We start from the raw sequence: 27201 nt of genomic DNA, 5'->3' as shown, positions 1-27201 counted from the left end.
GAACAGCATTAACGTACAGAGGTAACATGGCATCCCAGACCATAGCTTCCTGAAAGTGGCCATGAAAGTAGATAGAGTGGTAAAGAAGGTGGATGACTTGCTTGCCTTATTTGGGCCATTGAATGCAAGAGTCAGAAAGTTATGTATTGTATTTAATTCTGGTTGCCACATTACAAGAAGGGTGTGGAGGCTTTGGAGAGGATGTTTACCAAGATGCTGCCTGGATAAGAGGGTATGAGCTATAAGGAGAGGCTAGAAAAAGTTAAGTTCATTTCTCTGGAGTGGCAGAGGCTGAGGGGAGACTTGACAGAAATCTATAAAATTGGCGGTCAGAATCTTTTTCCCAGAATTGAAATTCTAATACTAGGGGCATGCATTTAAGGTGAGGGGGGAAAGTTCAAAGGAGATGTGAGAGAGAAGATTTTTACAGAGTGGTAAGAGTCTGAAACATGTTGCCAGGGATGGTCGTGGAGGCAGGTATGAGAGAGACTTTTAAGGGACTTTTTGATTAACACATGAATAACCAAGAAATGGTGAGCAGGGGCAGGCAGAAGGGATTAAGTTAATTTGGTGTCATGTTTTGGCACAACGTCATGGGCTGAAGGGTCCATTCCTGTGCTGTCCAGTTCTATGTTCTATATTTGTGGCGTGATTGAATAATAACATAATATTAGTAGACTATGTTGTCAGTGACATCAGAAATGAGATCTGGGTGTGGTGGCTTCACAAGGTTATCTGCTTTTACCCTCGCTTGTATAAGGTGATGCATTTAATTTATACCTCCATTCTGAAGAAGGGTTATACCAGACTCGAAACATTAACTCTGTTTCTCCCTCCACAGATGCTACCAGACCTTCTGAATTTCTCCAGCATTCTCTGTTTTCTTTCAGATTTCATGTATCTGCAGTACTATCCTTTTACCTGTATACTTAATAAAAACTGTTAATGTTCATTAAAAGTGGTGCAGATCAAATCTTCTTAGAAACACAAGCCTTATTTTTAAAACATAAACTGTTGGAAATGTGCCATCATTGGCACATTTATTGCCCATCCCTTATCGCTCTTGAGAAGGTAGTGGTAAGCTGCCTTCCTGAATACAACTGAACAGCCTACTCAGCCACTTAAATGACATTTGAGATTCGACTATGTTGTTGTGGGCTGGAGTCACTTGTAGGCCAAACCAGGTAAGGATGGCAGATTTCCTTCCCTGGAGGACATTGGTGAACTGTGGGGAGTTTTATGACAATCCAACATCTTCATGTCCGGGGATACAAATGAAAAACGGAAGTCAAATCCTCTAATTGACCTGCTTTAAATTTTAACTCATGTTCTCTGGATTTTTGGTTCAGTAACATAAGCCCTACTTATTAAACTGCAGTCTTATTTTGTTCTTGATTTTGTGTGCAGCAAAGCTAGACAACTGCTAACTGGAAGGAGCTGTTGCAGATTAATTAACTTACAACAGCTGTGACCTAAGCCTCTGAACAATGTGTTTATTGTAAACTAAGAATCAACAGCAAGTATCAACACAACAGTAAAAAGAGGACATGGGTACAGTTAAAAACTTTAACTGAGCTCAAGTAAAACCAGCTGACTCTTCTGGATCCCCTCCAAGTTTAAACTTGTGCAAAATACTGGCTGTTTGTTCCAAGCCATTATGTTTTGGTTCCTTGGAGCTTTCTAATCTCCTTTTTACGGAGATTTGCATTGCCTTGGAAACAGATAAACGTCATCATCCTTCCTCCATGTACCTCACCCAAGCAGTCTGGCAGAGTTTGTGTGGCACCACAGGCCACTTCACTCCTGCCTTGCCCTCCATTTCCTTTCACACGCTTCACAGCAGAAGCTACAGAACAACAATCAGAATTACTGGAACCATTCCGAGGGAGCGGGGCGGAGGCTGTGTGGATTTGGGCTTTAGGTTTTGGGTCCACAGGACATGAAAGACAGTGCATCATGGTGATAAGGTTGTAAAACAAAACAATGGAAACCTGGGCCCAGTAAAGAAAATCAGTTGGCACCAGTAATGCTGTCTACTGACATTTAGCAGTCTTTAATCACTGCTTACTGGCAGCTATTAGAAAAGCAGTAATTCATGCCAGTCCTAACGTGAGGCAGAAATATTGAGCAGATACACTGTTTGCCATCATTTGTAATTGACTGGTGGCTGGTAATTTGGTAGATTACTTGAATTTCTAGGTTCAACTATTAATCCTCTGAATCACAGTACCTCAGTTTATTATCTCAATGCAAATCTGTCCATAACAAAACAAACAAAAGAAATCAGTGCCAGATTTCAACTCTACGGGAAATCCTGTGTTTTAACATCTAATCTTCATTGTGCTTCCCTATTGTCTCAATGCAAAAATGACATAAAAATAAAAACATGTCACTGTTTTCCCCATTACTGCATATTGCCTGATAGTGGCAGACTTACTTTGACTAGCCAATTCTATCAGGCTGTCTTCATAGTCTGTGTTTGCACACGTGTTGCTTATCTGATGTCATTTTGCAAGCACATCCAACTTGACACGTACAAGGAGCATTAGTGGACCATTCCACCCATTCAGAAGATATCTCTGCCTGTAGAGATATATCACCATATTCCTGCTGAGGTTTAGCAAGTACCTGAACAATGGGAGCGGAGGCAGGCTGTAGGCAGTGACGAAGAACACCAAAGTGGAACGAGTCACTTAACAACCCTGAGTGACAGGCACTTACAGGGTGATCACCAATCCCACCTTCTTCCAAACTTATTCAAGTTTACAGGACAAAGAATTGTCTACTTACAGACTGACCCAAGTGTGATCGGTATATATGTGTTTATTGTCTCAAATATTTTACTTTCTATGCAATGATAACATCACATGGACAAAATTATACAAACCCTACAGTGTGGAAACAGGCCATTTGGCCCAACAAGTTCACACCGACCCTCCGAAGAGTAGCCCATTCCCCCTACCTTATTACTTTACTTTTACTCCTGGGTAAACTAAACATCCCTGAACACTATGGGCAACTTAGCCAATTCACCAGATCTGCACGTCTTTGGATTGCGGGAGGAAACCCACGCAGACATGGGGAAAATATGCAAACTCCACACACACTGTTGCTGGAAATTGAACCCAGGTCCCTAGCACTATGAGGCAGCAGTGTTAACCACTGAGCCATTATGGCAATTAGACAGAGAACAGGTTTATCTTTTTAAGAACATATCTTCTTATTAAAAGTTTGATAAGTTTTATATTGCTGAACACTTTATCTGGTACATTACAGACAGTGCAACAGAAGCACTCATCCCCATTGACTCTTAGGTGTCTTAAATTGACAGTCCAACTCTGACCATTAACATTGTACATTCCATATGTACAATATTACAGCATATATTAAGATTGCAAAATGTTCTCAGTTGAGCATTATAGACAGTGCAACAGAGGAGAAATGTAATGACTCCACCACATTGGCGGAGCTGTGCTCTTCCAGCACCACTAATCCAGTATTTGATTTTCAGCATCTGCAGTCATTGTTTTTACGGAGTTAATGATATGTTTAGCTTGCATTGTGAAATCCTAACCGACCGCAGGATAATACTATTTGTTGAGGATGATACGATTTGCAAAACATACAACGTAACATCTGTCTGAAATCTCAGTTCCACACAGCTGTCTACAGTCTCCTCAGGAGGTACTGCTGATTTATGCAGGTAAATGTCTTTTGAAAAGCCTCATGAATGCACAAAAACTAGTCACTGCATCCTGGAAATGGACATCATCTTGAAAAAGCAGCATGTCAAGATCTTTTGCAGCTCATGAAACTTATAGCTTCTTAGCCTTTTGGCACAGACAAAATGTAAGCTATAGAGTCATACAGTCAGCCAGCACGGAAATAGGCCCGACAATCTAACCAGCCCACACTAGTCCTGTTCCCAAACCAAATTGTCCCATCTGCCTATGCTTGACTCCTATCCCTCCAACCGTTCATGAACTTATCCAAATATCTTTGAAATGTTGTAACTGGATAGGCATCCCTCACTTTCTCAGGCAGTTCATTCCACACACAAACCACTGTCTGTGTAAAAACATTGCCTTTCATGTCCTTTTTAGAACTTTCTCCTCTTGCCTTAAAAGTAAGCACCCTGGTTTTGAACTCCCCCACTTTGAGGGAACGATCCTTGTCATTCACCTTACCTATGCCCTCATGATTTTAGAAGCCTCAATAAGGTCACTGCTCAACCTCCTACCCTCCAGTGAAAAAATCCCGGTCTTTCCAATCTATTTTCATATCGCAATCCCTCCCTTCTCAGGAAAATCCTGGGAAATATTTTTTGCGAGTCATCAGAGGATTTTGAGATTGTGATTGAGCTTTAGAGGATGGGTGATTGAGCTGATCTGCTATTAGTGGATAGTGCCTGCTTTCCAATTGTCTTGGACCCCCCCCTCATCACTGGACCTTGTGCTGCTAAACCTGTGTGGTAGTCAGTGTGGAATAGTTTCCCTATGTTAAAAGAACACTCACACAGACACCTTCCATACCCTCAGGCTGAGATTTGGTACCTGGAACATCAGGACTCTTATGGACAGTCCCATTAGTGACAGACCGGAACACCACACTGCCATCGTTGCCGGGGAACTCAGGTGCCACAATATTGACATCACCGCCCTGAGTGAAACCCAGCAGGTAGGGGAAGGACAGCTTAGAGAGCAAAATGGTGGCTACACCTTGTTCTGGAAAGGCTGAAGAAGAACACTGCATCCATTGAGTTGAGTTCGCCGTCAAAAATGAACTGGTAAACTAACTCAAAGATTGGGCAGCATGGGGGCACAGTGGTTAGCACTGCTGCCTCACAGCGCCAGAGACCCGGGTTCAATTCCCGCCTCAGGCGACTGACTGTGTGGAGTTTGCACATTCTCCCCGTGTCTGCGTGGGTTTCCTCCCACAATCCAAAAATGTGCAGGCTAAGTGAATTGGCCATGCTAAATTGCCCGTAGTGTTAGGTGTAGGGGAATGGGTCTGGGTGGGTTGCTCTTCGGTGGGTTGGTGTGGACTTGTTCAGCGGAAGGGCCTATTTTCACACTGTAAGTGATCTAATTACCCCGGCATAATAAGCGAATGCCTAATAATACTCCGACTCACCCTTGCTTGGAACCAGTATGTCACAGTATTCAGTGCGTCTGCTCCAACGCTTGATGCAGCAGCTGAGGACAAGGAGAAATTCTACTCCAACCTTGACTAGTCTGTTTCATAAGTCCCTGCATTGGACAAATAATCGACTTCAGTGATCTTTGGGACAATGTTCTTGGGAAAGAGGGAATAAGGAAGCAAAACCCCAAAGGTACTCTTCTCCTGACCAAATGCCGTGAACACAATATCCTCATCACCAACATACTGTTCCGCCAAAGGGACAAATACAAGACAATGTGGTAGCACCTGAGGTCGAAATGTCATCATCATCATCGGAGCGAGGGATCGGAAAGATGTTCAAATTACTCGAGCCATGGCCGGAGCTGAAGGAGATGTGTGACAATCTGTATCCCCCTGCAGCCACTTTGAGGGCAGCATGCTGTGGCGCAGAGAGTCTGTGTGGAGATGAAGGATCTGATGGGCAATGCCCTTTTCACCACCAGCCAAATGATATCTTGGTGTTTGCTCAAAATTTGAATGACAGCACTAATTGGAGGAACGATATCTCATCTGAAGACGAGGCACTTTACAACCTTCTGGACTCAATATTGAGGTCAACACCTTCAGACTGTGAACTCACTCCCATTTCTTCCCTTTTAGCTTTACTTGTTGCATTGTCTGTCACCGTGTCTCTCTCCCCTCCCCCAATCCAATGGGACTATTTGTTCTTTCCAGTTTTGTACTTGAACACACCATTGTTCTGCTATTCTCACATTCTGATCACTTAACCTGCATCTTCTCCCGCAGCACTCGATCCCCACACTATTGCCTAAGTACTGCTCGCTCTCTCTCTCCACTGATGCTGCCTGACTTGCTGTGATTTTAGCATTTTTAGTTTTCCCTGTGTCTCCTGAAAACAGTCCAAACTCTAGAAAAGCATGCAGAACTTACTCAATGATGGTTGATGTTACAGAGGATCTCCAGGAGGTGAAGAGCCAGCAAGCCGTGCTCTTTGTCTCAGAGGCCTCCAAGATGATCTTTTGGTCCAAAGCTCTGCACTGTTGAGCAGAATAAGATGTGCCCATGATCTTCTTCCCAAAGATGCACAGAGGGAGAGCTCTGTGATCAGCAGCCTGAAGGAAAAGGTGGTTTGGTAATGTCATGTTGTCTGACGTCCTGAGGATCAGCAAAACCTTTGATGCCAGACTATGTGACATGAAGTCCAGAGACAGTGTAACCCCCAGTCATTCTTATCCTTTATCACAGAGATCTTACGCAGCAGCACATGGAGAGGCTGGATGAGCCATTATCTCTGGATGAGGTGACCAAGGCCCTTGGGTCCTATTGAGAAGCAATGGCTTACCAGCCAAGTTGAATTCAGCTCTGTGGGAATTGATTGACCAGGACCTGCTGGAGGTGTACGACAGGTAGCATGTGTGAATCCATGAGGAAAGGTATCATCACCCTCGTCTGGGGGGTACGGTGGCTCAATGGTTAGCACTGCAGCCTCACAGCGTCGGGACCCAGGTTCAATTGCACCTCAGGCAACTGCCTATGTGGAGTTTGCATGTTCTCTCTGTGTCTGCTTAGGTTTCCTCCCAGTGTTCTGATTTCCTCCCACAGTCCAAAGATGTGCAGGTCGGGTGGATTGGCTGTGCCAAATTGCCCGTAGAGTTAGGTGCATCATTCAGAGGGAAATGGGCATGGGTGGGATACCCTTTGGAGAGTCAGTGTGAACTTGTTGGGCTGAAGAGCCTGTTTCCACACTGTAGGGAATCTAATCTACAAGCTGAAGGGAGAGAAAAGAGCAAAGTAGAAATTGGTCACCAGTGTCAATGCTGAATGCAGATTTACAAAATCTTTAAGGTCACCACCAAGTAGATCAGGTCTACTCTGAGATTGTTGATTCATCCCAACTAAACCAGTGCTGTACCAGGCAGGAAGATCTCTGAGAGCCATGTACTCCTCAGGGATAATATTGTTTATGTGCAGCTCAGGGTGGTGGTCACCTGCCTCATCAGTCTGGTCCAGGAGAAGGCATTTGCTAGCATATCACACGTGTATCTGTGAGACGTGCTGTCCAAAATGAGCACTGGGGAGGGAATCCAAAATTGGATCTGACTGCTCTACACCAACATCATTAGTGCAGTCTCAATCAATGGGTGGGAATCAGCAAGTTTCACAATCAGATCCAGAGACAGCAGGGCTGCCCACTCTCTCCTGTCTTGTTTGTGTGCTGTATACATTCTTTTGCCAAATCCATGAGGAAAGATACAAGTCTGAGAGGTCTCGTGAGCATCTGTGACCAAGTCGACTGGCCTCGGGAGCCAAGGTAAATCGAGGCAAGAGCAAGGTTAAAGTTCTTTGGGAACTGGGCTGACCAATGCGTTATCCCCTTCACTGTCAGGACAGATTACCTGAAGGTGCTGGGAATATGATTTGGAGAGGCCGGAGCGTACACAAAGGGAAGGATTTTATCATCGAGGTGAGGCAGAAACTGGGTTTATGGGCACATAGCACCCTCTCCATTGTGGGTAAAAACCAGGTCATCAGGTCACCAGCTTCTCTTGGTGTTGCTGCACATTGTGCAAATCTTGACCATTCACCGAGCCTGTGCCACTTCAACTGGAGGTCAAAGATGTACTATCGCCAAAGGGACACCATAGATAAGACTCTGGATAAGTGGGGGAAAGGACGTACTCAACACTGCCCTCATCCTGTTGGCCACCTTTGTGGCTGCACCAAGCTGTGCATAGACCCTCGGTATGCAAACACCAAGTGTCCCGGTGTTACAAAAAATGAGTCTGTCCTCAAAGGAAAAGGAGAGAGAGTGGATCCTGTTGGGTTGCATATTTCAAGGTCCAGGACTACATGCTGAAAGATATACAAAAGCCTGGAGTAGCTGTCGGCAAAGCGCAGTGGGGAAAGGCCGCCGTCTAATGTATTTCTGTTAAACTATAACGAGGATCTGTTCTGTGGTCAGACCCATTCATGACCCCAAAATGAATGTAAATAATCTCCTGCGTAAGTAGAAAATGCCTTTGTTTTGCAACTGTGCAGAAGCTCTGGGGAATGTCAGGTCCCAACGTGTTGTTTGTTTCCTTCTCTACAAAGATTGTTTTAGTCCCTCTTGGAGGAAGTTATGGATGATTTTATGAATAAAGTATATTTTTGCATTGTAGAAAAAAGAATGTGTCTGAGCAGAACCCGATGTTATTGTATTTCAAGAGCAGATCTATATTTCAACGCAAAGTAAACTAAGCTATCTCTGTGCACCTTACAGTGCAACTAAGATGCAAAATTTTTAAGTAGAGAACCTCACCAAATCGCCCTTGTCTATTGTCGCTATTGTCTGAAAGTTTTCATAGTGTCCTACCCCTTCCATCAGGTACAACACATCACTGCAGAGTCTTCACATAATGGAGAGGAGACAGACTCAGCAGTGGCAAGGGTTGTATCCAAGAATCCCCCCAGCCTCTGTTAGCTGCCATTTGATTTGCCATTTTTACCACTCAGTGGAGAGGCATGATTGGGTCCACAGTGACTCCCACAGCTCCACATTCTTGAGCAGATGTAAAAGTAAGTGCGCATAAAATATCAAGGGCTTGTCAAATCAGCACATCAATAAATCATACTGATTAACCTCATCACATGTGATTGATTTTTGAAGCAAGAGGAAAGAAACCTGTACCAGTGTTGCAAATAAACCTCTGCCAGTCATCCACTTCAACAGAGCAGACAGTAACATAACATTCTGAGGCCTTCCTGTATTTTCTCTCAGAAAATGGCCTTGGGATTTTGGCAATCCAAACTGGTATCCTAATGGATGTCAAGGGGCTATCTACTGCAGCTACTGTAAGACATCAGGAATATCTCATTCCATCTTTTACGCTTTCCACAATTGGCATGGTGGGTTCCTTGTTAGGTAGCTGCAACACATCAAGATTTTTGCTCAACTTGCCTCATTAATATTCAGCTTTTTATTTATCAAACTCACCAAATAGGCCATAAAACCCAACATGGAAACCAGAGCAGGTACCTAGCGGATTCAGCTTGCTGCTGCATCTAAATGACCTCCATTTTACATCTCAGGGCAAGATCGTTGGGCACTAGCCACACTCATCTCTCATCCACAGACAGTGGCATTTGGCATTTGCCAACATATTGCTACCAGGAGAAAGTGAGGACTGCAGGCCCTACAGAGTCAGAGTCAAAAAGTGTGGTGCTGGAAAAGTGCAGCAGGTTAGCAGCATCCGAGGAGCAGGAGCAACCACGTTTCAGGCATAAGCCCTTCATCAGGAATGTGGCGGGGGGAAGGGGGCTGAGACATAAATAGGAGGGTGGGTTGAAGGTAGTTGGGAAGGTGATAGGTAGATGAAATTTGGGGTGATGTTAATAGGTCAGAAGGGAAGGTGGAGCAGATAGGTGAGAATGAAGATGGACAAGTAGAACAGTTCAAGAGGGCAGTGCTGAGTTGGAGGGTTGGGTCTGGGATGAGGTGGGGGGATGGGAGATGAGGAAACTGGTGAAGTTGATATTGATGTCGTGTGGTTGGAGGGTCCGAAGGTGGAAGATGAGACTTTCTTCCAGTTGTTAGGTGGCTTGGATTTGGCGTGGAAGAGGCCCAGAACTTCATGTCCTTGGCTCAGTGGAAGGGGGAGTTGAAGTGTTCAGTCACAGGGCGGAAGGGTTGTTTGGTACATGGGTCCCAGAGAAGTTCCCTGAAAAGTTCCACGATTGGCATCCTGTCTTCCCTATGCAGAGGAGACCACATCAAGAGCAACGGACACAGTAGATGAGGTGTTTAGAGGTGCAGGAAAATCTCTGCCGGATGGAAGGATCCTTTTGGGTCTTGGACAGAGATGAGGGGGAGATGTGGGTGCAGGTGTTACACCTCTTGCAGCAGCAAAGAAAGGTGCCAGGAGTGAAGGGCAGGTTGGTGGGGTCATGAAGCTAATGAAGGAGTCACAGAGGGAGTGGTCTCTGTGGAATGCTGATAATGGTTGGGAGGGAAATATATCTCTGGTGGTGAGGTCTGATTGTAGGTGGTGGAAATGGCAGTGGATAATGCGTTGTATCTGGAGATTAGTGGGTGGAAGGTGAGGACCGGGGGGGGTTCTATCTTTGTTGTGGTTGAAAGGGTGGGGTTCATGGGTGGAGGTGCAGGAAGTGGAGGAGATGCATTGGAGGGCATTGTTGACCACGTGGGAGGGGAAATTGCATCCTTGAAATAGGAGGCCAGTTGGGATATCCTGGAGTGGAATAGCTCCTTCTGGGAGCAGATATGGTGGAGGCAGAGGAATTGGGAGTAAAGGATAACGTTTTTACAGGAGGGCAGGTGGGAGGAGGTGTAGTCCACTCATGGTACATCTCCAGTATACTGCTATGAGATGTATTGGCACTTCAGCCAGATCCAAAGGCTATCAGCATTACCATACTGATGTGCTTTTAGCTCAGACACACACACAGGCTGCTTGTCTTGCTTATCAATAGGGATCTGTCTGAGGGAGGGGGTCATCTGGGTGAATGGTACATGTTAGCTTAATAAGTACACCAGCTGTCTACCTGACAAACACATTGCATGTTCATTCAACCACATCCAATCAGTTCATGTCAGAAACTGGTGAGGGTTGAAGGTGTAATGTCGCGGTTCAGGAAGCAGGGAAGTGATGGGTCTGTACATGAGTGGACAGATGGAAATGGGCTATTGGGGTCCTGCGAATTAAAGGGGACATGGGTGCTCTGGGGGATTTATCTAGCGACCAGGGTCTGGTACTGATGCTGTCCACCTCAAGCTGCTTTCCATGCCATCACTCTCCATTCTCTCGATGTGAAGTCCTTCTTAAAAACAACTGGGACAATGCTCAGGGTGAGAGGAGTAAATGTCAGTTTGATGGGAAAGAGTCCGAGTCCTACATTTGTGAGATACTAGAACATTGTAGCAGTAAATACATGAACAGATGTTTGCAAAGCCCAGCTACGTTAATTTGCAATCATTTCACCTCCCATTTATGAAAGTGTTGAGGGGTCAGATGCTAGTCAAAAGCAGTTTGCAACATGCCATTGGTGTTGGTCAATTGAACTTAGGGATCTTAGTAATGTGCAAGTGAACAGCAATAACCTCCAAATGGCCAATGCTGACTGAAGGAGGATCATTAATCATGCACCTTCTAAGGGTTCTTCCTGAGCTGCACAAAGTTGCTTCCTTATCCATCATCCATCACTGAATGCACTGAGTTGCTGCACAGGCTGAGCCTGAATGTGGATGTATAACGAGGACATGTCTTCATTATCACAGTGAAGTATATCGCACAATATGGTGATGTGTGCTTCGCCCTTGTCTGCAGAGTAAGGCATCAGTGATCTTTTGGAGATCTCAGAAGCAGCTTTCCTCCTTCTGTATCCTTGGTAGGCAATTTTCACTGAGATTCCTGGTCCATATGTTGATGGCATATTTGTCACTGTGGCTGACTGTGTAAGAAGGCGAAGGCAAATACAGGAGGACCAAGTCTGATGGAAGCCCAGGAGGAGCAGCACCCAGCTCAGAGAGAGATTGCTGCCATAGAGGCCTCTCAGGATGGGTGGGCTGTGTAAGAGGCCCAAAGTATTATGGCCTTGGCTCCATTTCCTGGAAATAAGCGAGGCGCAGCACCGTTGCTGGCTTTGTAAGACCCAGGACACTGTGACAGAAACGTACTGGATGCTGGAGTGGGACCTCAAGGCTGCAGGAATCGGGAGCCACCCTCTCTCAGTGGCTGTGAAAGTGACTGCTGATTTGAGCTTCTATATTATTGGCTCCTTCGGGGATCAAAGGGTGACCTGTGTGGGACCTTTGTGTGCCCACAAAAGCATCAAATGGTGCCATCTGTGTAAGATCACATTGCTTCATTTAAGAACATAAGAAATTGGAGCAGGAATAGGTCATCTGGCCCCTTGAGCCTTTTTTGCCATTCAATAAAATCATGGCTGATTGTGGACTCAGCTCCACTTAACTACCCACTCACCAGAATCTTTTATTCCTTTACTGTTCAAAAATCTAACTATCTTTGTCTTAAAAACATTCAGTGAAGTAGCCTCTACTTTTTTTGATCCCCCTACTGCTTGGCTGGGCACCCCTAGGTGCAGGATGCCATCAAATGTACAAACATGGCACTGTCAGGGCTATAAGGTTCCACTGCAGAATTCAATGACAGGAAACATTTCCATTCCATTAATGTTCAGGTGATCTGTGTTCAACATTACCTTTTCCTGGACAGTGTGTGCACATTACCTTGGCAGCTGTCGCATATCCTATGTCCTGGCAAATCTCTTGTGTCGATGTTATGTTTGAGGGTCGAGGAGCCATTACAAAGCTGGGGACAAGGGCTACCTACTGTAACTATGGCCCGTGCCATCTTTAGGTAATGCCCTGACTGATGAGGAGTGCAGGTTTGATGCCGCCAATGCTTCAGTCTGGGCTGTGGTAGAGGAATCAATTGGACTATTGAAGACGTGTCTCCACTGCTTGGATTGGTCTGAGAGTGCTCCTCCAGTATAGTCCAGACAGAGTATGCTGGATCATCGTGCACTGCAAGATTGGAACAAGCAACAAGGCAACAGGCTGGAAGCTGAGGAACTGAAGGAATGGAAGGAAGAGGAGGAAGAGGACTGTGGGGCAGAGGAAATTATTGCTGTCCATAACAGAAGTCAGCAGTGTCGGGTGCTACAAGTCAGACAGAATCTCATCGACAGCCACCTCTAATAGATGAGAGCTGGGTGCAGCAGGCAATTGCAGGCTGTAAAACAGCTGTTGTCATGACACTAATATCTGGTTTGTGTTGTGAGTGCAAACTTCAACCTCTATTGATTTTATTTGTGCTTGCATTCTGCAAATAAAAGCTCACATTTGGACTTGTCCAATTGCTTGCCTATGTGTGATGTTCCCCTTCTGGAGAAAGACAAGTTGCAGGTCTCCAGTGGGCATTGGGGACCGGGTAGCACTGACATAGAGGGAGGTCAGACAGGATGTAATGCTGGAAAAGCACAGCAGGTCAAGCAGCATCTGAGCAGCAGGAGAATTGATGTTTCGGGCAAAAAGCCCTTCATCAGGAATGAGGCTTGAGGGGTCGTTGCACTACTGTCCTTGAACCCTAACCCTCCCAATGCAACACGAAAACCTTCCCCCCCCCCACTGGTCCTCACTTATCACTCCACCAACCTCTGCATACAACACATCATCCTCCGCCACTTCCACCACCTCCAAATGGACCCCATTACCAGAGATATATTTCTCTCCCTACCCTTATCAGCATTCCGAAAAGACCATTCCCTCTGCAACTCTCTCGTCAGGTCCACACCCCCCACCAGCCCACACCTCACTCCTGGCACCGTTCCCTGCCACCGCAGGAAGTGCAAAACCTGCGCCCACACCACTCCCCTCATGTCCGTCCAAGGCCCCAAAGGATTCTTCCACATCCGTCAGAAATTTACCTGTATCTCTACCAATGTCATCTACTGCATCCGTTGCCCCCAGTGTGGTCTCCTGTACATCAGACAGATAGGACACCTTCTTGCGAATTGTTTCAACGAACATCTCTGGGACACCCACACCCACCAACCCCACCGCCCCATGGCTGAACACTTCAAGTCCCCCTCCCACTCCATCAAGGACATGCAGGTCCTAGGCCTCCGCCACTACCAAACCGTTACCACCCAACACCTGGAGGAAAAACACCTCATATTCCGGGACTCTGCAACCACATGGGATAAATGTGGATTTCAGCAGCTTCCTCATTTTCCCCTCCCCCAACATTATCTCAGTCCCAAGCCCCCAACTTGGTATCGTCCTCTGCCCCATCTCCTCCTCCCTCACCTTCATCCACCTATTGCTTTCCCAGCTACCTTTGCCCCAACCCCACCACCCCCCTCCCATTTATCTCTCAACCCCGACTCACAAGCCTCATTCCTAAGGAAGGGCTTATGCCCGAAACTTCGATTCTCCTGCTCCTCCGATGCTGCCTGACCTTTTCCAGCACTACAGTCTCAACTCTGAGCTCTAGCATCTGCAGTCCTCACTTTCTCCCAGGATGCAGCAATGAACAGGTGCTTAAACTGCCTCTAGTGTCAGAGAATGGTGTGTGTGAGTGAGCGTCAGCTTGGCTTGTGGCTGCTGTGCCAGTGATGGGTAATGCTGGATCATCAACATTTGCTCAGGGACACAGCAACCTTTCAAAGGAGCAAAGGGTACAGTCTTTTGGTGGATATCCGCTGAGTGGGTGACTTAGATTAGATTAGATTACTTACAGTGTGGAAACAGGCCCTTTGGCCCAACAAGTCCATACTGACCCGCCGAAGTGCAACCCACTCAGACCCATTCCCCTACATTTACCCCTTCACCTAACACTATGGACAATTTAGCATGGCCAATTCACCTAACCTGCACATTTTTGGATTGTGGGAGGAAACCGGAGCACCCAGAGGAAACCCATGCAGACATGGGGAGAATGTGCAAACTCCACACAGTCAGTCGCCTGAGGCGGGAAGTGAACCCAGGTCTCTGGCGGTGTGAGGCAGCAGTGGCTAACCACTGTGCCACCATGCCGCCCACTTGTTTTGGGATTGGGAAGATGAGATAGAATCCCACAGTAAGAGACACCAAAGGGACAGAGTAGGTAGATAATGGGACGAGTTTGCTAAGAAAAGGGGAGAGAACTTGTTAGGCTTCCAAAAGCCCTCCAACAATGCAACTCAGACAGCCAAAAATTGTAAAATTCAGCCCAATGTGAAACAAGCTGACTGGCCAGTGATAGGACCAATAGTGGTAACTCTGCCCTTGATATTGAAAAACGATGAAACCATGGGGTTCTTCATGACATCACTGGAAGTTGATTCCTGACATGCCCAATTAGGATCAGGATATTGTTTGCCTACACAGCTCTAAAACAACGTGGATCAAGCAAAAGTAAGCTTGTATGGGAGATTACCCCTCCCTTAAATGCAAAACCTTTATGAGTATCAGTAACTATTACTCTATAATTCTTCAGATGCTTTCGGTCCCCACATCTAGAAATGGAGCCCATGACAGCGGTGGACATGGGCTGAGCATGTTCTGCTTGGAATACCACTTCATTAAATGCCCGGTGGTTAAGTCAGACTAATCATACTTAGGCCTCCTGAGGCTCCAGCTTCATCAACAAGTATGTCATATGGTATAAAATGTCATGATGAGTTTGTATCAATGTTACTTCAACCCAAGTTACTATTCTATGTGCAAGACTGAGAAAACATGAAATAGAGGAAAAGGCTGAAAGATGGAAGAGGGTGCAAATAAGCGACCTGTTCCCAGTGATAAAGGGTACAAATAAAGACGCTGTCGGTGTTGAACACTGGACAGGTGAGTGAAGGTATTTGTGAAAAGTAGGGAGGCGAACGGTATAGAGTGAGAAGGGAGTGAAGAAGAGGCCAAGGTGAATCGAGAAGAAGGATGATAGAAGGGGAGAGAAAATGGAGTGAATGGGAAATGGTGGGAGAGTGAAAGAGAATTCTAGGATTTTGACCCAGTGAAAGAATAAGGGGATACGGTTACAGGTCAGCAAGATGAATGGCTTAGAGGCGAATATGTAGCTGATGGTGTTCCCATATATTTATTGCCCTTGTGCTTCTAGTTGAAAGACTGTGGGTTTGAAGGGAGCTGTCTAAGAAACCATGGTGAAAATGTACATGCATCTTAGAGATGATACACACTACTGCCTTTGTGCATCAGTGATGAAGAGATGAATGCGTAAGGTGATTGATGGGCGCCAGTTAAGTGTGTTGCTTGATCTTGGATGGTGTCAAGCGTCTTGAATGTTGTTGAATCTGCACCCATCCAGGCAAGTTGGGAGTATTCCATTACACTTGTGACAGTAATGGTGGTCAGGAATTGAGGATTCAGGAGGGTAATTCCTCACTGCAGAATTCTCTGCCTCTGACTTGTGCTCTTAGCCGTGATTTTGAAATAGCTAGTCCAGTTTCGTTTCTGTTCAATGGTAACCACCAGGATGTTGATAGAAGGTGATTCAGCAATAGAAATGCTATTGAATGTCAAGGGAAAACAGATTCTCTCTTTTTGGATATGGTTAGTTCAGGTACGAATATTAAATTTCAAGGAAGCTGCCCAAGAAATTAATATTGTCTAAGTCTCACTGCATATGGACATGGGCTACTTCAGTATCTTAGGTTTTTCAAATGTTAGTGAATATTGTGCAATCATTAATGAACTTTTGAATTTGTGATGGAGGAAAGTTCATTGATGAAGCAGCTGAAGATGGTTGTACCCAGGATACTACTCTGATGAACTCCCGCTGTGGTGACCTGGGACTGAGATTATTCCAGCCAAGCAGGGTTTCCCCTGATTTCCAATTACTCCAGTCTTACTAAGGTTTCATGTTGCAGCACTTGGTCAAATGTGATTGTAATATCAAAGGCAGATATTCTCACGTCACCTTTGAAGTTCAGATCCCTTGTACATGTTTGGACCAAACCTGTAATGAGGTCAGAAGCTTGAGTGGCCCTGGCGGAGCCAAAGCAGAGAGACAGTGAGGAGGTTGTAGAATAGGTGCCTTTTGATAGATCCTTCTACCATTTGGCTGATTATGTAGAGTAGACTGATGTTGTGGTAATTAGCCAGGTTGAATTTGTCTTGCTTTTTGGAGACAGTCCATGCCTAGGCAATTTTCCAAATCTCTGGATATATGGCAGTTTTGTGGGTGTACTGGAATAGCTTATGTAGGAGTGGACCATTCCTTCAGCACAAATACTAGCACTTGCAGAGCATTGGCACCTTGTACGCAGTGCCTTCAGCCATCTCCAATGCTAATGTGTCACCAATGAAGCTGGTGAGCTTCACTTCTTCCCTTTCTCAGTAATGCACTGAAACCAGTCAAGTAATTTAGCTTCTACTTAGTAATATGAGTAGGAAGTAGAAGGAAACGGTTCAGGACATGTTGTTTTGGGTTTACACTTTGCAGTGAAGCAATTAGCATCAGATCATAAGACCATAAGACAGAGGAGCACACTTTGAGCCCTTCAACCTATTGAGTCCATTTCACCAATCAATGGGATCCTGGCTCACGTGATAACCCTCAACCCCACTTTCCCCGTAACCTTTGAATCCCTTATGATTAAAAATTTGTCTGTCTCAGCCTTGAATATATTTAACAACACAGCTTCTAGACCCCTCTGTGGTATAGATTTCCAGATTCACTACTCTCTGAAAGAAGAACTCTCTCCTCAACTCTATCTTAAATGTGTGACCCTTTGTTATAGAGTCATAGAGATGTACAGCATGGAAACAGACCCTTTGGTCCAACCCGTCCATGCCGACCAGATATCCCAACCCAATCTAGTCCCACCTGCCAGCACCCAGCCCATATCCCTCCAAACCCTTCCTATTTATATACCCATCCAAATGCCTCTTAAATGTTGCAATTGTACCAGCCTCCAACACATCGTCTGGCAGCTCATTCCATACATGTACCACTCTCTGTGTGAAAAAGTTGCCCCTTAGGTCTCTTTTATATCTTTCCCCTCTCACCCTAAACCTATGCCCTCTAGTTCTGGTCTCCCCAACCCCAGGGAAAAGACTTTGTCTATTTATCCTAACCATGCCCCTCATAATTTTGTAAACCTCTATAAGGTCACCCCTCAGCTTCCGAGGCTCCAGGGAAAACAGCCCCAGCCTATTCAGCCTCTCCCTGTAGCTCAGATCCTCCAAACCTGGCAACATCATTATAAATCTTTTCTGAACCCTTTCAAGTTTCACAACATCTTTCCGATATGAAGGAGACCAGAATTACACGCAATATTCCAACAGTGGCCTAACCAATGTCCTGTACAGCCGCAACATAACTTCTCAACTCCTGTACTCAATACTCTGACCAATAAAGGAAAGCAAACCAAACGCCTTCTTCACTATCCTACCTACCTGCGACTCCACTTTCAATGAGCTATGAACCTGCACTCCAAGGTCTCTTTGTTCAGCAACACTCCCTAGGTTCTGAAATTATGCGCTCTGGTCCTAGATTCTCACATAAAGTTAAACAACTTTTCCTCATCTATGCTGTTAAATCCTGTAAGAATCTTATACGTTCAAAAAGGTTTTCTATATTTCAGTGTGTGCAGGCGCAACATACTCAACATCCCTCCATACCCAGTATCAGCTGAGTGAATCTTCCCTGGACTGGCTCCAAGGTCAGTATATCTTTCCTTAGATAAGGGGTGCAAAATTGTTCACAGCTGTGGTCTGACTGGTGCCTTGGGTAGTTTTTGCAAAATCTCCTGTTTATGCTACATTCCCTTTGAAATAAAGGCCAACATTCCATTTGCTAGCCCTATTACCTAGTAAACTTGAATGCTAGCTTTTTTTATTCATCAATAAAATCGCCCAAATAAATCCTTCTGTGCTGTAGCTTTCGGCAGCTTTTCTCTATTTAAATAATATTCAGCTTCTCTATTCTTTCCAGCAACGTGCATAATCTCACATTTCCCCACATTATACTCACTTAACCTGTCTTAGCCCTCTGCAGGCTTTTTAGATCATCCTCACCACTTGCTTCCCCACCCATTTCATGTCGCCAAACATGGCTACGTACATTCACTTTCCTGATTCAAGTGATTAATATGTATTGTAAATTATTGTGGCTCCAGCACTGACCTCTGAGCACTCCACTAGTTACTGGTTGCCATCCTGAAATTGCCCCCCCGTATCCCAACTCTCTGTCTTCTGTGAGTAAGTTAACCCTCTATCCATTCTAATATACTACTTTCAACACCATAGACTCTTATTAAAAAAGCCTTATGTGCGCTACCTCATACCTATTGAATACCTATTGAAAACCCAAATATATTACAACCACTGCTTCCCTTTTTGCTATCCTGTTTGCCACTTCCTCAGAGTTCCCTTCCCCTTCTGACTCTGCTTGATGAAATTGTTTATTTCTATATGCTATTACATCCTTTAAAATAGATGTTTACATTTTTCCAACAACAGATGTTAAGCTAACTGGCCTTTTTTTTGTTTTAACTAGTCTGCTCTTTTTAAATAAATGTTCACTTTGGCAATTTTCGAATCCTCTAGAACTGTTCTGGAATCTAAGGCTTCTGTGAAGATTCATACCAGTGCTAGTTCTATTGATATCTTAGAATATATCCCTTCAGATTCAGGGACTTCTTGGTCTTTAGCTCCATTAGTTTCCCTGGAACTTTTTGCTTCTGGTGATTGTTATTGAACTTTTCCTCCTTTTTTTCCCTTTGATTATTTAGTAAGTCTGGAATGCTATTCATGTCTTCTGCTATGTATTTTGTCAACTCTTATTTTAATAATTACATTGCCATTAAATTGTGCGAAATTGCGTGATTTGAAAAAGAGGAAGTTGTGTCAGTATATACCAACTCATCCACGTGGCAAAAAGCTAAAACATATTTTATGCTTGTAAAAGAACAATATCTCAATATGTTCTGACATCTTCAAGGGTCAACCCACATTTTGTCCCAGTTTCCTCAATCCCTGCATACTCTTTTAGAATTGCACCATTAAGTCTGTATTACCACTCCCTATCTCTTCGGCATCACCAGACACTTTCCTGTATTAAACTCTATCTGCCACTGCCTCTCATTCTGCCACTGCCTCTCATTCTGCTAGTCTGTCAATGTCTTGTTACGGTCAACTCTTAAAACCCTCACTTTGCTCTTCCAAGTTTGACATTATTACTTTCAGTTCTACTCTGCATTCATTCTTGTGGAACACCACTATCATCGTCTAGTCAGAAAAATAAGAATTTAGCATGACTTGCTGACTTCTGTCCTTAAGTCAATTTTTCCTATCTAGAACTGACAGCTGAATTTAATGTAACAAGAAAATGTAACAGAAATTCAACACCGTCCATTCACTCCACCACCTCTATCTTCCTTTAAGACACTTCTTAAAATCCATCTGTTTGAATGAGCAGTTTGTCATGCATCTTGACAGAGAATTATATGTCTTGTTTTAGAAAATGAAATAGAAATAAGTGACCTCTGATGATTGTAAGGTTAACGATACAGTAGAGAACTACGGTACTAGAATCATGAATGATGCAGAAGCCATTTAATCTATCATGTCTCTGATCTCTTTGTCAGAGCTATCTATTTAACCCACTCCTTCGCTATTTTACCATAGTCCCCCAAATATTCCTCTTCAATTTTTTCTGCAGTTTACTCTTGAAAGTGTCTTTTGAATATATTTCCCTAATCCTTTCAGTAATGGCAAAGTCCCAGATCATGATGTACTGTGCCCTGACATCCTCCAGACCCAATCCAACATCCCAGCATCCGACTTGACCTGACACCTTGTTGATCTGACACCACCTCCTACCCGATACCTCCGCTGACCTGACACTACTTGATCCAACTACCCCAGGCCTGACCCAACACCACCAGACTACCCTTACCCTCACGTACCTGACATTCTACCCCTCATTCCTACTCCATCAACGTATTTGCTATCACTTATCACCTACCCTCCAGACTATCCCTACGCTGACTTCCCAGCCATCCTACCCACCTTCGCACCCCTTCATCCAACAACCTACATTCTTTTCCACCCATCTACAGCCTAACCCCTCACCCACCTACCAACGTCTTACTCTCGCTTCCATTTACCATTCCACCCCCTCATAATCTTCCCTTCTCTCTCCAGTTTGTCCAAGTACCTTTAGATCCTTTAAGCCTGGAATACAGCTGTTACTGCCATACAGGTCAGGTGTGGTTTGACCTCCAAAACTATCCCATACTGTGATGGAAGACTCAATCATCAGATCAATTGTGCACTTCTCAAGAGGCATGTTTTGGAAGTTTGTCCCAGAAATGTGGAATTCCGGGACTGGGTAAGAGGAGTAGAGTGATGTGACAACTGACTGTGATGGCCATTCTTCAGAAAATTTTGCTGTGAGGGGTTTCGATTAGGATTGGCTTGCACTTGCATTTAACACAAAATGAAATGAAAGTATCCAAACACATTCAAATACAAACTTCCCTGATCCTACACTGTTGAGCGTGTACATTCAGATGATAATGAGGCAATTTGGGGACAGCAAATTTTCTAGAAGTATGACTGAATGGTAGCACAAATGTTTTTGATTTATCTCCACGGGAATTGCTAGCATTGCGTGTGTTCATGTTTATCTGTACAAATAGTGGTCAAAGACAAACTTCCTTGCTGAAGGTACTTAATTTATTCAGCATGATTGACCTGATAAGAAAAATGACTAATCCTTCAACAGTGCTGCACTTCCTCAGTGATGATCCTGTGACAGTGTAAGGTCAAGCCTTTCCTTTAACTATTTAAGGAAAGTTGCAACAAAAAGCCAGGGAACGAAAGACCGGTGACCCTGACATTGGTGGTGGGCAAGTTAGCAGAGACAATCCTGAAGAACAGGATTTACATGTATTTGGAAAGGCAAGGACTGATTAGAGATAGTCATCATGGGTTTTATGCATGGGAAATCATGTCTAACAAACTTGATTGAGATTTTTGAAAACATAACAAAGGGGATTGATGAGGGCAGAGCAGTGGACGTGATCTATATGGACTTCAGTAAGGTGTTCGACAAGGTTCCTTGTCATATACTGGTTAGCAAGGTTAGATCTCATGAATACAGGGAAAACTAGCCAAAACTGACTCAAAAGTAGACAACAGAGGGTAACAGAGGTAGATGGTGGAGGGTTGCTTTTCAGACTGGAGGCCTGTGCCAAGACATGTGCCACAAGGATCAGTGCTGGGTCTGCTGCTTTTTGTCGTTTATGTAAATGACTTGGATGTGAACATAAGAGGTATAGTTAGTAAGTTTGCAGATTACACTAAAGTTGGAGGTGCAGTACACAGCGAAGAAGTTTACCTCAGATTACAATGGGATTTTGATCAGATGGGTCAATGGGCTGAGGAGTGGCAGATGGAGTTTAATTTAGATAAATGTGAGGTGCTGCATTTTGGAAAAGCAAATCAGAGCAGGACTTATACAGTTAATGGTAAGGTCCTAGGGAGTGTTGCTGAACAAAGAGACCTTAAAGTGCAGGTTCATAGTTCCTTGAAAGTGGAATCGCAGGTATATAGGATAATGAGGAAGGCATTTGGTATACTTCCCTTTATTGGTCAGAGTATTGAGTACAGGCGTTGGGAGGTCATGTTGCAGCTGTTGGAATATTGCATGCAATTCGTCTTCATTTTGGAAAGATGTTGTGAAACTTGAAGAAAGGGTTCAGAAAAGATTTACAAAGATGTTGCCAGGGTTGGAGGGTTTGAGCTACAGAGAGAGGCTGATTAGGCTGGTGCTGTTTTCCCTGGAGTGTCGGATATTGAGGGGTGACCTTATAGAGGTTTATACAATCATGAGAGGCATGCATAGGATAAATGGACAAAGTCTTTTCCCAGGGGTGGGAGTGTCCAGAACTATAGGGCATAGGTTTAGGGTGAGAGGGGAAAGATATAAAAGAGACCTTTTCATGCAGAGGGTGGTACACGTATGGAATGATCTGCCAGAGGAAGTGGTGGAGGCTGGTACAATTACAACATTTAAAAGACATCTGGATGGTGTTATTTATAGGAAGGGTTCAGAGGGATATGGGCCAGGTGCTGACAAATGGGATGAGATTAGGTTAGGATATCGGGTTGGCATGGATGTGTTGGATCGGTCTGTTTCCGCGCTGTTCATCTCTATGACTCTAAGATTCTGTAACCGGTTCTCAGTACTGACCCTCCGACAGTGCAGCACTCGGTCAGCTCTGACCCTCCGACAGTGCAGTGCTCCCTCAGTACTGATCCTCTTACTGTGCAGTGCTCCCCCAGTCTGACCATTCAACAGTGCAATAATACTCCCCATTATTTCAGCTCTTCCTCTTCTGATGGTGCAGCACTTCCTCAAGGCTGACCATCTAACATTGCCAATTTCCTTCCACAAATGCACTCCTCAGTTCTCATCCTCCAATTTTGAAATGTTCCTTCAGTCCTTCCTCAGATAATATGGTGCTTCCCTTGTACTGTGTGACCAGCCAAACATTTTTCCTTCAATTTTATATGAAAGTTTATCCTTAGTCGTTCATAGATTCACTAGAGTGTGGAAGCAGGCCATTCAGCCCATCAACTCCACATGGACCCTCCAAAGAGCATCCCACCCAGACCCCCACCCTATTCCTGTAACACTGTATTTCCAAAGGCCATCACAGCTAGCCTGTACACTACTGGACACTATGGGCAATTTAGCAGTCAATCCACCTAACCTGCACATCTTTGAATTGTGGGATGAAACCCCATGCAGACTGAGGGAGAACGTGCAAACTCCACTGACACTCACCTGAGGTTGGAATTGAACTTGGTCCTTGGTGCTGTGAGGTAGCAGTGCTAACCACTGAGCCCACCGTGCTCCCCAAAGGTTGAAGAATTTGGAAGAACTAGAAACATCAGCCTTTTAACTCAGAGACTAGGGTGCTACCCATTGACATTTAGGGTCAAGATTATAGAGTTTTTGACTATAAGAACATCAGTAAAGTAGTGGTCAGGAGATTTTTGTATTTGGTGATAATGAAGGATTACAATGGACTGGTATGAAAACAGTTAACTGGGTGGTAGGAGAAAATCCTGTTGCTAGGCTGTAGTAATTTAATGAAATTTGATATCCTGTTATTCTGCTTGCAATTACTTGTTCAGTACAAACTTCAGCACTCAGTTCTGATCTATTCACCAGTGATTAAATTATTTTTAAGCGAGTTTCTTTAAACATCTGCTCAATGTTTTGAATATGTTCGAAGTATTTGAACAAATGGCCATAATGCTGAAATATTGACAATTGCCAAAATTTGTGAGAGCTTGCTACCTTGACACTTGGGGCCCAGTGAGAGGTATTCACGATGAAGCTGGAAAAACATGGGAAGGTTGGGCGATGGGACGATACATTAGAGCAACGGCCTCGGGTTTTTCCAGGAATACAGTAATAGTTGGCTAACCAGCTACGTAAGGTATTGTACTTGATGTGAAGCTGTTGATTAACTAGGAGTTAGATTCAAGGTCTTGAGGGTGAGCCCTGAAAAAAAACTGACACAATTGTTTCAACAGTTTCACTAAATTGAAACAACTTGGGTGCTACATTACTGAAACAAATAAAAATGAGAATAACATTTTCAAAACAGCACAAGGATCTGAAATGCACTGTCTGACTGTTGAAGGCAGTTTAGATCTGGGCATTTAAATGGGTGATGAGATAATGGCACTTGGCAAATTCCTCTTTCAGAGAGCCTGCTCAGAAAGAGGCGCCGAATGGCCTCAGTCTGTGTAATCATTGTTATCTTACATCATAACAGGCCCCATGCTGACTCTATCCAATTAATCCCACTCCAACTCTTTCCCTAGACCATGGATATTTTCCATTACAACATTCACTTGAATCTTTTCATAAAGAGAATATTGCAATGGCTTCACTACCTTTTCAGGCAATAGATTTCAGGCATCAGGACAAAAACAAACTTTATCTTCTGCCCCTTTTTGGCAATTATCTTAAATCTTCTGCTTACTGACTGACTCTGCTGCGACTCGAAACAATTTGTTTATTTCTCCTTTATTAAAGTCTTTCAAATGTTAAACATATTGCCTCATCAGATTATTCATTTCAAAATGTATCACATATCACTTTTTCATAATAAGTTTTCTCAGTCTAATTCACCAATCTATTTATGTCCACGTATGAACATATGAAGCAGGAGCAGAATTAGGCCATTCAGTCCCATGGGTCTGTTCTATCATTAAAACAGGAACATGGTTGATGTGTTTGTGTTTCAAATTCCAGATTTCCAGCTACCTCTGATAACCTTAGATTCCCTTGCTGATTGAGAATCTATCCGTTCTGCATCAAAAGTGTAAAATGATCCTGTTTCCACCACCTACTAAAGCTGAATTCCAAAGTTTCACAAATACTGTAAAAGAAATTCTCATCTTGGCCCTGAAATGGTGATCCCTATTCTTAAAGTGTCCCCTAGTTCTGGACTCACCCACAAGAATCCACATCCTTCTTGTCAAGGCTGTTCAGGATCTTATACACTTCAATCAAGTCACCCCTCATTATTCTAATCACCAGTAGAAATACATCCGGCCTCTCCAACAAGACAAGCTACTCATATGTGATATCAATCTAGTAAACCTGATCTGAGGTACCTCCAACACATTTACATGTTCCCTTAAATAAGGAGGCTAGAATTCCACACAATATTGAAAAGGAGGTCTCACTAAGATGCTGAATAACTGAAGCATAATATCCTTAAATTTATGTTCAATTCCTCTTGCAATAAAAGGATAGTATTCCATTAGCCTTCTTAATTATATGCAGTATCTGCATACTGATTTTTGCAATGCATGCAACAGAATATCGAGATTCCCCCACACCTCAAAATTCCAGTTGTTCTCCATTTAATATTCTGTTTACATATTTCCTGCCAAAGTAAACAACTTTATATTTTTCCTCATTGTACTTTTTGTCCACTCAGGCAACCTATCTTTGTGTCATCGGCACATTTAGTTACCATACCTTCACCTCCCCCGCCCCCCATCTAAATCATGGATATAAATGGTTAAACATTTGAAGCTACAGCACAGACTTGAAGTCTGTTTCTGTCCTCCTCACTAATTACATTTATGAGTTTCATGTTAATTTCACAATAAAATTACATCTTGCATGATTTGCAACTCCTAGGTCATAGAATCAATAAATCAAAAATAGCATTGATTTCACCTTTATTCCCTGGAGAACAGCACTGTATAATTTCCTCTACTCTAAAAAACGATTATTCACTACATTCCGCTTTCTCAGTTTCAGCCATTTCCACAATAATGACACCATTGTCTCTAAGATTCCGTATGCTTTAATCTTGCTGATAAAATTATGAAAGACTCTTTGAAATTCATACATGCACACTGCCCTCAACCACCCTGTTTGATAATTAAAGAATTCAGGCACGATTTGGCTTTATAAAGCCTATGCTGACTTTCTATGTAATAACCATTGTTTGTTCAAAAAAAAAACACAAATGCAGTGTGTTTAACGTGGTAAACTCTATTGAAATGAAATGAAACTCCCTGGTCAACATCTGTCTCAGACTTGCTGCAATGCTCCAGTAAAGCTGGAATAACAGCACCTCATTTTCTGCTTGGGATCTCTATAGCCTCTGGACTCAATGTCAAGTTCAACAATGTTAGGGCATGAGGCACCTTTGTCCACAGCCTTACACCAACCCAGCACACCAGGCTTTGTTATCATATGGGCCTGCTATTACACACAACTCATTAGTAGCTATTCCTTCTCCAAGGGAGATCACTATCCACTCCTTTGTCTGTCTAACTGTCCTTCTCGCTCTTTGGGCTCTGCCTGCATCTATCGTTTACTCGCTCCCCCCTCTCCCTACCCTATTGCCTGCATAAGAAATTTAGTTATAATCAGTTCTGAGAAAGGGTGACTGGACCACAGATGCAGTCAGACCTCCTGAGATTTTCCAGCAATTTCTGTTTTTGTTGTTTTGTTTTAAGATGGCACCCTTAAGTACAAGGATCAGTGCTGGGCCCCTCTACTTTTTGTCATTTACATAAATGATTTGGATGCGAGCATAAGAGGGACAGTTAGTAAGTTTGCAGATGACACCAAAATTGGAGGTGGAGTGGACAGCAAAGAGGGTTACCCCAGATTACAACAGGACCAGATGGGCCAATGGGTTGAGAAGTGGCAGATGGAGTTTAATTCAGATAAATGCGAGGTGCTGCATTTTGGGAAAGCAAATCTTAGCAGGATTTATCTTATAGACTTAATGGTAAGGTCCTAGGGAGTGTTGCTGAACAAAGACCTTGGAGTGCAGGTTCATAGCTCCTTGAAAGTGGAGACACAGGATAGTGAAGGTGGCATTTGGTATGCTTTCCTTTATTGGTCAGAATATTGAGTACAGGAGTTGGGAGGTCATGTTGCAGCTGTACAGGACATTGGTTAGGCTACTGTTGGAATATTGCGTGCAATTCTGGTCTCCTTCCTATCAGAAAGATGTTGTGAAACTTGAAAG

General features: G+C 43.9%; 1 long non-coding RNA gene across 1 annotated transcript in view; it reads left to right on the top strand.

Annotated features, from left to right (window-relative positions):
• The window catches only part of LOC140493370 (uncharacterized), a 43621-nt gene extending 22625 nt beyond the window's left edge, over positions 1 to 20996 (top strand). Inside the window, exons 2-3 of the long non-coding RNA XR_011963652.1 lie at positions 18253 to 18330; positions 20816 to 20996. This is a non-coding gene — a long non-coding RNA (uncharacterized lncRNA). The remainder of the gene's footprint in view (positions 1 to 18252; positions 18331 to 20815) is intronic.
• The last annotated feature ends 6205 nt before the right edge of the window (positions 20997 to 27201 follow it).

Source organism: Chiloscyllium punctatum, chromosome 22, assembly GCF_047496795.1.
Source record: "Chiloscyllium punctatum isolate Juve2018m chromosome 22, sChiPun1.3, whole genome shotgun sequence".
Lineage (NCBI taxonomy): Eukaryota > Metazoa > Chordata > Chondrichthyes > Orectolobiformes > Hemiscylliidae > Chiloscyllium > Chiloscyllium punctatum.
The sequence above is the reverse complement of the archived record's forward strand: the minus strand, read 5'-3'. Positions and strand labels throughout refer to the sequence as shown.